Genomic DNA, 17,789 nt, shown 5'->3' on the forward strand with positions numbered 1-17,789 from the left:
TAAAATCGGAAACCCCCTGAAATTCTTTGCATGCTGGGAATGGGACTGTGGGGATTATGCAATCAGATGCTCAGGAACGGGCAGTAACACTTTTTGTATTACACTGCGTAGTGAGCCTGGCAGAAATGGAGCGATGCACAGTGTTGCTCGTCAGTGATGCCTTTGTGCTAGATCTGCACAGGTATGCTGTGGAAAGAGGCTTTCATGGCAATTTCAATGTGGAGGGAGTGGAGGTATTGTGGTGCAATGTCGATGTGGCCAGTTTTGTTGTTGTGCTTGCACGTTGTAGGCACATCACCACTTTCGCTACAGTTCATGTTGTGGTTGTGCACTACGGAGCCTTACATTTGGGTCTCATGCCTTGTTCACATGGGTTCCGTCAACTGAAGAAGTTAATGAAAGCAGTGAAGCGCACCACTGCGAAGGTGCTTTTCTCATGTATACCCCCAAGAAAAGTATGGGACTCTTCCAATGTATGCAGTCCCCAGCTAGAGGTTGGAAGGAGTCTTATCAACAGAAGCATGTGTGATTTTTATGAGCGCTGCTGGGATGTTCTCCTGTGACAATGACATCATTGGTTCTCGAAATGTGCACCTTTTCATTACAAATGGCATTTCTTTGTCCCCTACTGGCAATGCTATTTTGTTTTACAATGTACAAGCTGCATTGAAGATGTTATTGTAAGAATGTGAGGAGAAGGAGAAAACAAAAACCACTGTAAAAACCAAATAAATTGTGTTTCTTTGAAAGCACCTAAAAAATAAATAAAAAATGGCTCTTTTCAGAGCCACCGCTACCAAATAAATCCACCATTACAAAATACATCACCTACTGGTCGGATCTGGCGAGACGCCTAGACTCGTGTGATTTCAGTCAGAACCCGGAAAGAGCACGAGAGCGCCATTAAGACGGCGCAGAGGACACGAGGCAGGTCGGGCTACCAAGGGAGACATAAAGAGACTTTTGGGACATTATCCACCAAACCACCCTGTACTGTTAATGGCCTGCAGCCTATGGACTGAAGGTGTGCCATTTTGCATAGTTTGTACTGCTGATGTTATTGGAGTAATAAAGATATAAAGTTACAAATCAAGAAGGCATCTCAGAATTTATTTACAACACCTACCCTGGTTGAAATGTATTCACTCACTCCCGCACACAGCCGAAATGTTCGCAGAGACCGCAGTAGTTGCAGGATTACACGTACCACATCTGGGGCTTTTGAGGATGGCCGCCATGGAAATGGGACTGTGGAGGCTAAGGAATAGCTCAATAAGGTTTCTGGGGGTAGTGTGTACGCACAGACTGGTAGAAGGTGTATTTGTGGAGAGAAATGCAGAAGCGTACAGTTATGGCTTGTGTTTCAGGATTCAGACTGTATGGATGTTAGGGGAGTCCTAGATACATTGGTTGAAAGTGAATGGAAAATACTGCGTATTGGCTGCTCATTTTGGATTCTATCATGTGGATGTGCACTGGTATGGTTTACGTGCAATCAAGTTGCTGAATGTGGTTCCTTTTGGTGACGCACGATTATCCAGCCATTGCTATTGTTCATTGTAGACGGAAACGTATAGGACATGTTACCAGAATTTCTCTGTAGTTTGCGATGAAGGAAGCTCTTCGCCAGCTCATGCATATTTTTCCAAACTGCTGCATAATTTTGATTTTGAATATTGCACCTCTATGGTGCATGCTGCAGACAATGCCTACGTTTCTACCTGAGTAGGTTCATGTAATGGAAAGAAGTGTGTAATGCAATGGTCTTTATAGGTATGCATTGCCTATTGAACTCTGTATGTCAAGGTAGTTCTCCGAATGAACTCTGATTTGTACCAACATTACAATGACAATCCCTTGGGGAGGCTGTTCATGACAAGTAAATGCACATGTGATGTAATCAGGGGTGTCATCAATGACATTTGTGATGTCATCTTTCATGTCATGGGTGTAAGTCTTAGCAGTGCACAGTGGTGGTGCAAGTTATGGTTGCTTAGCTTACCATAACTGGCAAATTTCTGGGGGTTTGGGGTTTTACGTGTAATCATAATACGGATAGCTTGGTATTACTACAGAGTAAATGCAATGTCCCTGTAAAAAACCTTTTGCATGAAATTTGATAGGTTTTTAGTAGCACAACTTAACCATAATGTCCCTTTAACAATGTTTTTTCACTGAATATATATGTATTACATGGCCTGCGCTGGCGGCCATGTAGTTATGGTTAAGTAGCTCATCTCATAGGAAGAGCATTTTTTGGATGACTTATAACTTCGCTCCCCCAGGACGAATCCTCACCAAACTTTGCAAAAAAAGTATATGGCCCACTCTGATTTTTTTTTGCAAAGTTTGGTGAGATTTGGTCCAGGGGGGGCAAAGTTATAGTGGGGGTCACAACATTTCTTTATTTCCCATAGTCATAATGAGAAAAAACTTTGCTCACGCCTACAGCCCAAACCAATGGACGGATGTTCACCAAATTTGTGGCAGGAGCGGTGGCTTCACCCCGAAAGCGTGCTTTTGTTAATTTGCTGTAAATTCGTCCAGTCTTTTTTTTTTTAAATGACCAAAACGTTAGGAAAAAAAATAGTGACATCTATGTCCACTCCGCTGACTCACTTCCCTGTTCGGACCATGGACTGGCCTCTGATCGGCTGTGCTGTCTGCAGACTGGCCTCCGATTGGCCAGAAAATTCGGAGACTTTTGCGTGGTCCGCGCACATCAGGGCGCAGCCGCCGATTGGCTGGTGAGAAAACGTGAAATGCGTTGGTTTTCCTGAAGCACCCGCCATTCTGGATTCGCTGACTTTTTGGGGTCCGCGGACAGCGCGGTGAAAACACTTTTTAAAAAGCAGCATTTCACTTGTCAAACTCACCAAACAATCTCTGCAGATGTGGGGGGGGGGGGGTGTGGATTAGATTGGATATGGCCATAAGAAGCCAAAAAACAGGTTTTTCATTCCCCCCGCCCCTCAAAAGTCTGCGAACACTCCAGATGTCCTGGGGCAGTGCTGTGGTGTTTGCAGACACTTCAGATGTCCGAGGACATCTGTACCTATTTCTGCATTATAGGGTTGGGCAAAAGCAGTTTTTGGATAGCTTATAACATTTGCGCCATCCAATGAAACTGCATGTAATTTTGCAATTCTATTCTAGAACTAATCCTGAATGGTTTTGCAAGGTTTTGTGGAATTCTGTCAAGAGGGGGCAAAATTGGAAGGGGGGTTCCAAAACATTGTAAAGGCATATAAATGTGGTGTCATTTGATGAATCTGCACAACATTTTGCAAAACGATTTTGAATCTAGATATAAATGGTTTTCTAAAGCTTGGTGGGATTTTCTCAAGAGGGGGCGAAATTAGAGGGGGGTCTTAACATTTTTAGATGGCTTATAACCTTTTTGCTATTTGACGAATGTGGACAAAAGTTTTGAGAAAGCTTATAGACCCAACCTTCAATGTTTGTGTAAAGACTGTATTTTGTCAAGTGGGGGCTAAGTTATATGAATATTGTATCTACATACATTTTGACACTTTAAAAAAAATAAAACATCGGTGGATTTCGAGCAAACTCATGAGGAGCATTGGCAAGGACATTAAAGCATGGTTTTGCATATGTGCCGTGTTTTATTTTTTTACAAGTGTAATAATGTAGGTACAAAAAATAGTCTTATACCTTTGGTGACTGTGGTATAGCCTGTGGCCGTGGGCAGTCGCCAGATTGTCCGGGTCATGGTATAAGGTCATGATGCAGACAATCTGGCTACTGGCCATGACCACTTGGGACGAAAAATGGTGTTAAAGTGGCTATGTCTACCTGGGACCGGCTATTGATAAAGTTATTCGAAAGGTAGGATAGGTTTGAATGGGAAAAAAAGTGCTTGTGGTAATATGTTTATAGGGTTTTGCAGACTTCCATGGCAAGGGAAGAGGGTGGCTGTGTACGCAGCCCCGCCTTCTCTTTCCATGTTGGCTTTCTTGGAAAAAGATTTTCCTTACTCCAGCGGGACGCTGCAGTTGTCCCGCTATAGGAAGAAAAATCTATGTTTTAGCACCCTGGGTTCACGCTTTGGGAACCAGGGGTGCTAATGGCCTTTGTCCCCCATTTCAGGGGCTGCAATGGATGATAATGGTCCGTAGCCCTCCTTATTTATTTATTTATTTATAACGCACCAATGCCCGCAGACATCAGGCTGTGTGGTTACAGTTTTTTTTGAGGAAGATGAGGTGGAGGAAGACAGCTTACTACTTGCCGAGAAAGGAACAACCTTTCTGAGAGCATTGCGGTCATTAGATTTGGTGTGGTGGCACATGGAGGTGGTCTCATAGGAGTACTGTCCAAGTAGTCTGCGACTAAGCTAAGCAACCATAACTCGCGCCACCACCTGCACTGCTAAGACTAACACCCAGTACATCAAAGAATGGCACCCCAGTAAAGCATTCTTTTTCATTTACCCATATCAGTCATTGTAATATCGAAACAGGAACTCTCTTCTTTCCTTCCGACAATGCTGCAAATTCTTTTCCACACTAACCAATATCCTACATAAATCATTAAAATATTGCACAAAAGCAACACTGATTCTATCTTACCAACCTAAACCAAGTACACTCATTGAATGCATAAAAACAGAATACCTGCCACTTACATTGCACACTTCACAGAACTTTTTTCTGCACTAACCCATTTCACAAAAACAGCACTGAACGTATCTTAGCAATGTGAAAGAAGCACATACAGTGCATGCATACAACCAGGATGCCTGCCACTTTCCGTGCACACTTCAACCATAAGCTTCACCATTTCTCTGTCCAAATAGACCTTCTGCCAGGGTTTTTGCATACACACAACAGCCAGAAACTTTACTAAGCAATGCCTTAGCCTCCGCAGTCCCGTTTCCATGCCTGCCATCCTGAAACGGCCTGGATGTAGCACGTGTAATCCTGAAACTACCGCAGAGGTCGCTGAGTTATCGTGCTAGGAACTGGAGGGGGGACAAATTTGAAACAGGGTAGGGCATTTTGTCATTACAGGTGGCTCTGAAAAGCTTTTTTCTTTTTTTAATTTAACATGCTTGCAAACAACCTTTTTTTGTTTTTGCTCTTTATATCAATTTCTTTTTTCTTCTCCTCCTACTTACATTTTTACAGAATTCTCGTCAACGCTTCTTGCACAGTGTAAAAGAAAATAGCATTGCCAATGGCGGTGAAAGAAATGCCATTTGCAAGGAAACAGTGCATACTTGGCAATGTCATGATCTCATAGTGGATGGAGAACATGCCATTAGTGCACATACATTCACACATGCTTCTATTTATTAAACGCCTTCCGAGCTCTGGTTGGGGACAAATTACACTGGCCTGGTCCCATACTCCTCTTGGTGGTATGCACGAGAAAACCACATTGGCATTGGGGAAAATCTGCATCACTGCATTCATCAACTTCTTCAGGTGATGGAGCAAACGTCCACATGGTATGTAACCCAAATGATGAGAGACATAGGGCCTCATTACACGGACGGCGGTAAGCATGGCGCTATTAGCGCCATGGTTGCTGCCGGTATTTTACCGAGTCCGCCATGGTGAATGGCGGAATTACCGCCCTATTCCAAGGTGTGTGGGGGCGGTAATTCCCCATTCACCATGGCACTTCCCCATTCCCATTTTTGCCCCCATAGGGCTCAATGGGAATGGGGAAGGCGGTAATTATGGTACCGCAAATTGCGGTACCGTAATTACCTCCAAGGTCCCTTTGCGGGTCCCATCCTTAATGGCTGGAAAAAACACCTGTTAAGGTAGGGTCCCACAAAGGGACCTCGTAGTAAGGCGGTAAGGGTTTACCGGCACTGGTACCCTTACCGGTACTGGTAAACCCTTACCGCCATCCGTGTAATGAGGCCCATAATGTACCGTGACAAACCAAACAGTCGCGACAGAGGCCACATATCTTCAAAGGTGAAACATACAGCCAAAACTGCACTCATACAGACAGCCCCACAAAGCCTCCACTCCTTCCAACACGAAATTAGCAGCAATGCCTCTTTGCATGGAATACCTGTGCAGATCTTGCACAAAGATATCACTGACGATCAGCACTGAATGTGTCTCCATCTGTGCCAACATCACTACTCACAGTATTGGGGAAAAATAGTACTGCCTCTTCCTGTGAACCATACTCTAAACAACTGATTGGTTAATCCCCACAGTTCCATTTCCATGGCCAACATGCTCAGAAGGTCAGGATGTGGCACGTGGGCTTTCCCAGCTACAGCGAGGTGCGCGCCCCAGTACAGCAGGGAAAGCCCTTCTTCCCTTTCCACTGTTGTTTTTGCTGCACACCCTCATTGGGTACTGTGACATATACACACACATGAAGCAATAAAATCCAAGACCTATACATCCAACACTATCAAGCACTCCATATGTACCGTTAAGCACCCTGAGTACACGTCGCATGTGCTTTCAAAGCAACTCGAGTAGAAAGTTCTGCACAAGAATGCACTATTTCAGTATCCAAAATCATCCAGAGCAGTACACATCATGACTTTGGCCACTGTAAGGAAGGGGGGCCATTTTGCCCCTGTACATTCCTCACATAAGGGATCCCCTGCTCCCACGGCAGTTGGGGGGACACCGTTCTTCCCTCTTCCTTCAGAAGGGGACCTGTTGTTGGACCTGTCCAGACTCCATTTTGTGTAAAACCCAGACTCCATTTTGGAGCAGGCCGCGTTCCGATTAATGTGAAGCCTCCTCTCCGCTCCAGCAGCGCTGCGCACAGCGAACACTGACAGCCCCACCTTTTTCCTCCAGCGCCTGTGTCAGACAAACAGACAAATTTCTCACAGATGCTCCACCGCGAAGTGTTGCAATTTAACAGTGTATTGTTTTTGTCCTTCCTCTGAGCTCATCACCCTGTGTGTGACCACGCTGCGCCCTATCTGTCCTCACAAATCTGGTCCTGCTCCTCTCAACCCCACCCTTGACAGTTATTGCATGATTACCCCCAGTGCACCTCCATTCCCACTTTCATGTGGCAGGAGTGTGACCCTTGATTGCTGACCACCCTAGAGTGCCCCCAGTATAACCGCACGCAGATCCTCATGTATCTCACCTTGTACTAACATCTATAATTCTAATGTCCAGAGCCTCAAAGCATGGGTTACATCTGGCCCACTGATAATCTCCTGGAGAGCAGGACACTTGTGCCCCTCACCTCTAAAAAGGCTTGTAACTGGAATGTGTTTATGTGTATATACAATTTATAGGTATCCAAGCATTCCAAGGGCTATTTATGTCATGCATTATTCATTCTGTGCTAGGACACGTTAAGTAGTTTAGTTAGAGAAAGTAACCCCCACCTGCAAGAGTTCCCCTGACCTTCACACCACCCAAATGAGCCCAACTGACCCACGTGCCATATGAAGCACCAGCCCGGGACCAGCCAATCATGTGAAGCAAGTCACCAAACTGCTATATAGTATTCGTACTTCCCTCCAATCCCAATGAACTTGTGCCCCCTATATGCAACGTCATTCATGATGCAAAATGTGCTTATAATGTGATACCTGTGTACTGTTTGACAGAGCGCTCTCAGGGCAGCAGAGTCCTCTATATGCTGAACTTTTATAAAGACTTTATACTTCTCTAAAACCAATCTCCTGGTCTCATTCCCTTCTGGATGCGTCCATCTATCATGATTATATTTGAATTTTGGGGACTCTATGCCTTCACCATGCACCCAACAACCTAGGCCTAGCCCACACCCAGCACAACATAATGGAGCCGTGCATGCGACCATGTGGCCAGGTACCACAATCCACAAAACGTAACATAGCCAGCGGCACGTCTACCCAAACCACGCACCATAACACAGCGATGCATGGAAACATGTTACAGTTAGCAGAATCCTCAAACATACCACAGCCTCCGGCACCCCTTCCCCACTTTCATTCACTAAGTATGATGTCACTGCCAACCAAAGCACAAAATCTTCACAACATTGGGCCTACTCCCAGCAATCTGCACAAAGGAGAGGACCCAAGCACATACAACATCCAGGTCAAACATACCCTCTTCAATATTCACAGTATTCCAATACTGCACCCAGTGGGCACACTGCAGGACTTGTCACTGCAGCATCTTCAGCCATACACCAAAAACTGTAAGATGTTCTAACAATCAAAACACCCATGCAACCAACAATACACGCATATCAACCCGCTTCTAGTGCTCTACCAAGTCTAAAATGTGCTCCACAACTGTTCTTTAAAGGTCACCACCCTCTTAGAGATGCAGCACGAAATCTGCATGGCTGCGGTGGGTGTGGTGAAGGCCTAGGCTCTTGGGTGCATGGCCTACGGCCTTTGGCCATGCATCCAAGAGTCTAGGCCTTCGTCACACCCACCGCAACGTAATGCAGCCATGCATGCGAAGCTGGGACAAAATACCACAATCCACAAACATACACAGCCACTGGCACTCCTACCCAACCTATGCACTGTCATACAGCTATGCATGTAAACATTCAACAGCTACCAGAATCTATCAACATTACACGGCCTCCGGCACCCCTACCCACGGTCATTCACACATTACGGTGTTACTGCCAACCGAACCACAAAATCTTCGCTGTTATAAGGGAGTCCCAAAACATATTTTTTTCCATAGAGTGAATGGGCAAAAATCTTGCGCACGGCTAGAGGCCAAACGGCTGGATGGATTTTCACCAAATTTGCAGCAGGAGTGGCGCAATGGGTCAGAAAGCGTGCTTTTGTGTGTTTGGCGGAAATCCGACCAGTACTTTTGTTGCAAAGAACTGAAATGAACGGCTCCAAAAATGTGTGATATCTGGGTCCGCTCCGTGGACCCATTTCCCTGTTTGCTCCGCGGACCGAAGTCTCATTGGCTTGCGGTACACCCTGATGTCGGCGAACAGTGGACGTGGCCGGTGGTTGGCTGGAGGGAAGCGTGCTGTGCATCAACGTTTTTGGGAAACACAGAAGGGGTTACAAAACATGGTTTGCAGGATCGGGTGGGTGAAAGAGGGCAAAGCGAAGACATTGCCAATGTGTTGTGCTGTAGCCTAGGGCTGCCGCAGATTATGTTGACTTTGTGCGTTAGCATTGTTTTATGGCGGTGGGTTTGTGCCGAAATGTTCCCAGGCTTGTCTGCCTTGCCTTGTAGTGGTTGTGAGTAAGGCGTAGGCTTTTCAGTGCGTGGGCAGAGGCCGGAGGCCTCCCCTTGTAACCAAGAGCCTAGGGTTGGGCACCACCCCTGCAATGCATGCCTCCATGCATGGGAGAGCAGTGAGGCAATTTGGCAGTAGGTCAGCAGGTGAGTACCTTCTGTGGCGACGGCGTGGACACTGCCTTGGGAATGGGGAATGTATTGCAGATGGTGGAATACAATTGAGAATGGGTGACATTCCGGCATTCAAGGATTTTTTACCATCACCGTTTTGCTATATGGCCCATGCACGCACATACTCACATATACTTCATTGGCGGGTAGATGCACAGGCGATTTATCATATTTTGGTCAGTGCAGGCAGACTGCACTAGGGATGGGGGGTGTACTGTATACACTATGAGGATATTTCCAGTGGGTGTACTATGTTGTGGTGTGCCTGCAAAGTCCCTACTGGCTTGTGTGCATGGCTAGGGCCCTTGCACATAACAATGCGCCCAGTGATTGGAAGCAGGTGTGAGAAAGTTGTCATGTGTGGGTGCGTTAGTGTACTCATACGTACTTGCAGTTATGGCAAGCTACGTGGCCACATGTTCCCAGGCATGGCTCTATTGCCTTGTAGTGGATGTGCAAGGACTAGGCTTTTGGGTACATCGACGGAGGCTGCATGTACCCAAGAGGTTGGGGCTTGCTCAGACCCTTGCTTCAAGGAAGGCCATTACAACATTGAGACATGGAAGGATTTTTGACCAGCACACCTTTGCGATATGGACCATTGACACAGCTACTCACATATACTTCATTGGCGGGTAGATGCACAGGGGCTATCATATTTTGGTCAGTGCAGGCACACTGCATTGGGGATGGGGAGTGCATTTGAGATAATATGAGGATATTTGCAGTCGGTGTACTCTGTTGTGTTGTGCCTGCAAAGCCCCTACTACCTTGTGTGCATGGCTACGGCCCTTGGGCCCAACAGTGTTGGCAGTGGTTAGAGGTAGGTGTGAGAATGTTTCTTTGTTTGGGTCTGTTAGTGTACCCATACGTAGCTGTAGTCAGGAAAGCTCTGTGGCCACATGTTCCCATGTATGCCTCTATTGCCTTCCAGTGGATGTGTACTAGGACTAGGCTCTTGGGGGGGGCATGAGCGGAGGCGAGGCCGTAGGCCTCCATATGGACCCAAGAGTGTAGGTGTTCGGGCACAACACCCGCAACACAATGAAGGCATATATGGGACCACTGTGATAATGGTGTGTGAATTGCACACATATGTACAGAGTGCTTTCCCTTTGCCTTTGCTCATTTGGATAAGTTATTATACCCATACCTTCTGCCATCCCGCTGTTGGCTAGGGGTGCCGGTGGTGATGTTGCCGTTGTGGGTTACCATTGTGTTGTGGCAGTGGGTAGGGGTGTCGGTGGCTGTGATAGGTTTGTCAAGTATGGTGTGGGGCGCCATGGTCCCATGCATGCCTCCATTGCCATGGGGCCTCATTACACGGACGGCGGTAACCATGGCGCTATTAGTGCCATGGTTGCAACCGGTATTTTACTGATTCCGCCTTGGTGAATGGGGGCATTACCGCCCCATTCCAAGGTTGGTGGGGCGGTAATTCCCCATTCACCAAGGCCCTTCCCCATTCCCATTGGAGCCCCCATAGGGTTCAATGGGAATGGGGAAGGAGCAAATAACGGTACCGCTGTTAGCGGTACCGTTATTTACCCTGAAGTCCCTCAGCGGGTCCCTTCCTTAATGTGTGGTCTGGCCACGCGTTAAAGACGGGACCCGCTGAGGGACCTCGTAGTATGGGGCTAAGGGATTACCGGCACCGGTGCCCTTACCGGTGCCGGTAATCCCTTAGCGCAATCCATTTGATGAGGCCCATGGAGTGGTTGTGGGCAAGGCCTAGGCTTTTGGGTGCATGGGCAGAGGCCGTAGGCCGCTGAATGTATCCAAGAGGATAGGGCTTGGCCACAGCCTTGCTTCAGGGAGGTCAGTAAGACATTGGCACATGGAAGGATTTTTTACCATCACAGTTTTGAGATATGGACCTTTTACGCAGCTACTCCGTTATACTTTATTGAGAGGTAGCTACACAGGCAGCTATCATTTGGTGAGTGCAGGTAGACTCCATTGGGGATGGGGAGTGCATTGGAGGGATTATGAGGGTATTATGAGGGTATTAGCAGTCAATGTATTATGCTGTGTTGTGCCTGCTGTGTTGTGCCTGCATAGGTGTTCTGCCTTGTGTGCATGGCTAGGGCCCTTGCACCTAACAGTCTGGCCACTGTTTGGAAGTAGGTTGGAGAATGGAGCCTTGTTTGAGTCCGTAAGTGTACCCATACGTACCGGTAGTCAGGAAAGCTACATGGCCACATGGTAGCATGCATGCCTCTATTGCCTTCTAGTGGGTGTGTTGAAGGACTAGCCGTAGGCCTCCGCATGCACCCAAGAGCCTAGGGCGTGGCCACAGCCTTGCTTCAGGGACGACAGTCAGACATTGGCACATGGAAGGAATTTTTTACCATCACAGTTTTGCGATGTGGACCTTTTACGCAGGTACTCACATATACTTCATTGGTGGGCAGCTGTAGAGGTGGCTATCCTTTTTTGGTGAGTGCAGGTAGACTCCATTGGGGATGGTGAGTGCATTGGAGACGATATGAGGATATTTGTAGTCTGTGTGCTATGTTTTATCGTGCCTGCAAAACCCCTACTGGCTTGTGTGCATGGCTGGGGCCCTTGGAGCTAACAGGCTTGACACTGGTTGGAAGTAGGTTTGAGAATGTTGCCTTGGTTGGGTTTGTTACTGTCCCTCTACGTACCTGTGGACAGGAAAGGTATGTGGTCACATGTTCCCATGCATGGCTTTACTGCCTTGCAGTGGATGTGGTGAAGGACTAGGCTGTTGTCGGCAATGCAATGCTGCAATGCAAAGGAGTACTGTGATATTGGTATGTGGATTGCACACAAATGTACAAAGAGCGAATTCCCTTTGCCTTAGGTCATTTGCATAAGTTATTATAACCATACCTTGTGACATACCATAGACTTATAAATATGTAAGTGTCCTAAGTTACGCGTCTTTGCAGAATCACTGTGGAGGACATGTTATAGTTCCTACAGCAGCATTGGGGAGATAAGACATCATTTGCGTTAGGAATGGTGTGGCTGTGAACAGAGCCTTGCTTCAGGCAGTGTAGTAAGAAAGTGGGATATGTAGGATTTTTTTTACCACGTAACTTTTGCGACATGGCCCATGTATGCAGCTACTGACATATAATTCATTGTGGGGTAGGTGCGCAGGTGACTAAACTCAGAGCCCAATGAGGATAGGGAGTGTATTTGAGATGATATAGAGATTTTTGTAATCGGTATACCATGTTGTGTGGGGAGTGGCAAGCCCCTGCTGCCGTGAATGCATGGCTACGGCCCTTTGACCTCACAGTCTGGCCACTGGTTATAAGTAGGTTTCAGAATGTTGCATTCTTTGGGTCCGTTCTTATACTGATATGTATCTCCAGTGTACACTCTTGGAAATATGTAGGTCTCCTGTGGGTGCTCACTATTAAAGAATGGTTGTGGATGACATTTTGCAGTTGGTACACCAGTAGAGGTGGCGTGGAGTGCCTGCACTTGCATATGGTGTACGTCATTGGCCTTGTTGTCATTCATGGACCGAGATGTCACCATTTAGGTTTCGTATGGTGTGCCTCGACATGACACTAGTTATTAAGCATTACACAGGTAAAGTATGGATAATGTGCAGACCAATCCACATACATTTGCAGCCGAAAACATCATCAACGCCGTTAAGTCCAGTCATATACAGGACAGCAGGCCATGTGACTGTTACCTTTGTATTGCATACTTGTTCAGATGGCCAACGAATGTGGTTGTCACTTCTACTGTGTGCAATTGTAATGTGTGCATCGCTTCCATTACCTATACCTGTGTGCGGCATACACCGTTGCAGCAGTCGCTGGCGTCAGTGACTTTACTTGTGAACAGTCGTTCCTCATTGCGTGCACTCCAGGTATTTTCTTTATGTGCGTGCCAAGCATAGCGTACTCTTGTCATGTGAGCACCCAGCTCCCGAAAGGAACAACATAAACAAAAGCAAAAGCAGACATGCACACACAGAGCATACAGTTCTAGAACATTCCTATTGTTTAGTAACACCACATTGAATTGTTGCAAGTGCTTTATTTTGCTACAGAATGTTAACGACAACGGCAACGTGTAAGTTGGCTGCATTCACCGCTCTTTTATTTCGCAAACAAAATCCAGTGACCATTGCCGTCTGTGCACTTCTGTACTTCTGTTCTCGTCTACCAAAGTGGGAAAAGGGGTACTTAGTGGTACTTGGTGGGCTGTGTGGAACAACACATTTTCTTTGAAAGGTAGATAAGGTAACAGCTGGTGCCTCTGGGATGCCTTAGAGTATAAAGGTTTGCAGGTTGGTTCGTATTGCCGGAACCGCAAATGGACATACCAGCCCATATCGGTCAGCCCAGATAATAATGACAGAAAAGAGATTGCTTATGGTAATCTTCCAATGATTGGTCCACCACCAGTCTCTTGGAATGAGGAAGGTGGGGCATGCGAAGTAAGGTGCAAGATATCTGAGAAGAAAGAGGAACAAGAGTAGATGTAAGTACCCGGTATTAGTGGAGGCATACAGGACAAGAGTTAGTGGGAAGTATGTCATAATGGGTGGCTGCCTCATCGAGTATGTACTGTGTGTTAATGAGTAGCGTCATATGTTAACACACTGCCTTGCTCTCTGTTTTGTAGGTGATACTGTGATTGGGCAGCTCCACACAAGCAAAATGCATTGCTCTCAACTCACATGCTTTTGGCGGGTGCCACCCGCCTTGTAAACAGCTGACTCACCTGCCAAGTCTCCTGCATGCCCATTCATGGCAATGGGCTCTCACCCGCCAAAAACTAATCGGGTATTTTCACCCACCTTTGCCAAACAAATGGTTAAGAGCTAACAAAATGTCTTGGAAACGTAGCCAGCAGATGCTCTTTTGATGGGTTTCCTTTTTACAAAACATGACAGTGGTAGCGAGTGTTGTTCGACCCACCGCGCAATATGTCTGTGTTTCTGCAAAGAAAGTAATAAAACAAGAACCCTCATGGGGGTCACCTTGGATTGCTGCAGAATGGAGGAGCTGCTTTGCTAAGAAGTGCGTCAATTAAATGTGAGCTGCTGATGTTTGTGTGCCGGTTGACTGCTGCGTGCACTTGTGGCCATTGTAACGTTCATTACACTGAGGGTCCGTAAACCTAGTAATTGTGTGAAAGGGCATAGAAAGGGCAAAACAGGGAATGTAGCACTGCACGAGTGAGCAGAAGGTGTACTGTTTTAGTGCACGACTTGCGTTCTCTTTTCGTCTGGCCTTTTAGGTCTGTATTTGCAGGGGGTGGGGAAGAATGCCAGCAAAAGGAAGTACAATCACAGTTGCAATTTACGGGGAATGGTGGAGACATGGCACTGTTAAGGCACGTCCTTACTGCATCACAAAACTCTGTACAATGTACAGAGAGAAAGTGTGCGGTATAGTAAATGTTTAAATATGCATACAGAACAGCAGCTTAATACATTTTAATCGTAATACACGTGATGTAAAGTTGTACTTACAGAACTTGGGCAAATTCCATGCTTGTATTGGGTGGGTGAGAAAATGCAGTGTAAGGTGTATGGGAGCATTGCAGACTACCTTTGAGGCACATGGGCAGAGCAACTGCAGTGTAAGTTAAGTATCCTTTTCTGCTGTACTTCTATACAATGCCTGACCTTGGAGCTAAGCATGTTTCCCTCCCTCAAGGCTGTTGTACAATGAGCGTGTGTCCTGTTCAAGGAGAGGTATTTTAGGTTACGCTTTCTGGAGATGATGGTGAAAAAAAAAAGGAGTCAGCCGGCAACGTGTTTCAATTGTAGCATGCATTTACAAATGTTGGTAGTGTCATTACGGTGAAGGTAGTACGACGTACAAGTAGAGATGATGGTGCCGTAGACATTGTGCCATGAATGCACAGATGGCAACATCCATAAAATGTGGTTTTACAGTACATAAGGACCATTTATATGTGTAGTGTGTTATGAGGCAATTGTGGTCGATGACAGACTGTGTGTTCGCTGCCTCAGAATAGGTGGGTGGCGCATTGTACGCAGTTTGGCGTCGAGCAGCATGAACCTGTTTGGGGCTGCCGTTCACCAAAGAAAAGGAGTTAGTCTGTACGTTCGCCAAACATTGCAAGGGGATTATGGTGTAAAAATGGTGTTTCCTTTATACAATAAGAAAGGGAACCAGAAGTGTGAAAGCTTAAGCAGTAACGCAGTGGTTGCAATATGGCTTCCCAGCTATGACCCATGCGCTGCAGTGAAATATGTGTGCGATACCTTTTTTTGAAATGGTGTAAATAAGAATGAAAATGACCTAATGGCCTACACGGTGCCAGTGGAAAGCAAGGAGCCAAATGTTGCAGCAGTTACGACAGTTATGCAAGATATATGGATGCATTCATCAAGTTGTATTGTCGTGATTGTGCAGATTGTCGGGTAGGTTACTGTAGTGCTGTGCATTCAGTGTGTCCACTTATTATAGGCTTAGGTGAACAGAGTACATAACAAACAGGTTATGTATTGTGTGGAAGAAATGGCAGCCAATGTCAACTGCAGTGGCTAATGGGGTAGGTGGCTGTGTTATGTGTGGGGTTAGTGGTACGTGGATTTATGTTTGTATGCATAGTTGTACAGTGCAGCGGCAATTGTGGGCAGGGTGTACAATGTTGATTGAGTGCATAGCTGGAGACCCTACACTGTCCAGGGTGTAGTGAAGCGTGTAGGGCATAGGCACAATCTGCGTAGTGTAATATGGGTGTGCATTGCAAATGGTGGCATTGCTATGTGTATAGCAGAAATAAGTGCACACATTGCACTGTGGACATTGTAGAGAAGTATAATAGCAATTGTTGCAGACTTACAGTTTGGATTGAGGAGGGCATGCACTGTGATTTGTGTATCGAGTGTGAAATGCTGTGGTACTGGTTGCTGCATTATCTGTGGGAAAAGAGAACAGAACATGTTAGAGCAGGTATTTCATTAGTTTGCAGTCCATTATATATCATACATTTCTTTACTTTGGGACCCTTATAACTAGTACTTCCTAAGTACTATACCTTGAACCAGTGTATTGTGCAATGAGCGCAGTTCCTGGGTTTCTTTGCATAATCATTGGGTCTGTGGGGAAAAAAATCCATGCTGGATTAACAACAAATAAAACTAACACATTTCTTTGCTACTATGGTGCACAATGAATGATAGTCACGTTTGGAGTGGGTGGTTAAAGCACTTTGTAAGGTGTAGTCTTGAAGAAGGAGGAAATGTAATGGTTTATGATGGCGTTGTATAGCAGGTGCTATTTTGTGAATGTTTACCTGCTTCCTTTTAGATAACTCTGTTTCTTTATGCGTTTGGTTGCTGCTGCTGGTTTGCAAGTATTGTGGCATTGTACTGTGCTAGTGCAGAATTCTGACGGTAGTTACGTAACTGTTGGCGTACTGTAACCGCTCATACTTTGGGAGTGTTTCACGATATGTTTGTAGCACAGTAGTTGTTGAAGGTTGAGTTGGGTTGTTGTAATGCTGCAAATAACATTGTCGTATTCTGGTTGCAAAGAGATACCAGGTGGCGTATTCTAACTGTTTACAGTGTCCTATTCGTAAAGGGTACGTTTAGAAGCTTGTGCATTCATTTTGCTACTTGGACATCTGTGTACATTCTGAAGTGGTAGTGTACCATTACAGATTTACGTGGCGATAGGTCCATATGTCTTAGAGTTGTATGACTAGTCTTGAGGAGCTTGTGACTGATTTGCATACATGGTGGTTTCAGAGGTTACGGACAATAGTTTTGAACCCTCATACTTAATACTTTCCCTTCCACGTATCCTGTGGAAAATACTGCTACTGTGATTTCTGTACACGTATTGTTTGTGTGAGTGTATTCATTGGGTTCATTGGGGAAGACATTTTCCAACACACACTCTAGTGCATTTCGTCAATGCTTGCAGATTGGTAAGTTGTTTTAGGTCAACAGTGTGGAAGGACATTTTTTTTTGTCCACTTACGAAGGTACTGGTTGGTGCTGGGGAGTAAGTAGGTTAGTACATCAATGAGTACATTTTGGCTACAAGAATATTAAGTAGGCATTTTCAAGATTTGCAGGTAATCTCTGCTTTGGAGTGATGGAAGTATCATTGCATTCCCACCATGACCATTGCTTTCTAATGTATGCACTATAGTGACGTTGCTTGAGTCGCCTGTGTGTTCGATTATGGCTACTGCGTGAATGTTTTCTTGCCAAGTGATACCTGTCAGTGTGTGAAGGCAGTAAGTTTGTAGTCATTTTTGGTTCCATCAGCATTGTATTTTAGGAGCATTAATATTACATATGGACTATGTGAGTGTATATGTAGCGTTGAATGATTATCAGAATTGCATGACATACACAGCATGCTATGGTTTGCATTGTGCACCAGTTGCTGAAATGGAATGGAGTAACAGGTAGGTATTGATACATACATAAAGCAT

General features: G+C 45.8%; 1 protein-coding gene across 2 annotated transcripts in view; it reads right to left on the reverse strand.

Moving 5' to 3' along the window:
- The window catches only part of LOC138489353 (zinc finger protein 271-like), a 211,401-nt gene that overhangs the window by 136,704 nt on the left and 56,908 nt on the right, over positions 1-17,789 (reverse strand). The window lies entirely within an intron of this gene.

This window comes from Ambystoma mexicanum, chromosome 9 (genome assembly GCF_040938575.1).
Source record: "Ambystoma mexicanum isolate Mex_15411 chromosome 9, UKY_AmexF1_1, whole genome shotgun sequence".
NCBI lineage: Eukaryota > Metazoa > Chordata > Amphibia > Caudata > Ambystomatidae > Ambystoma > Ambystoma mexicanum.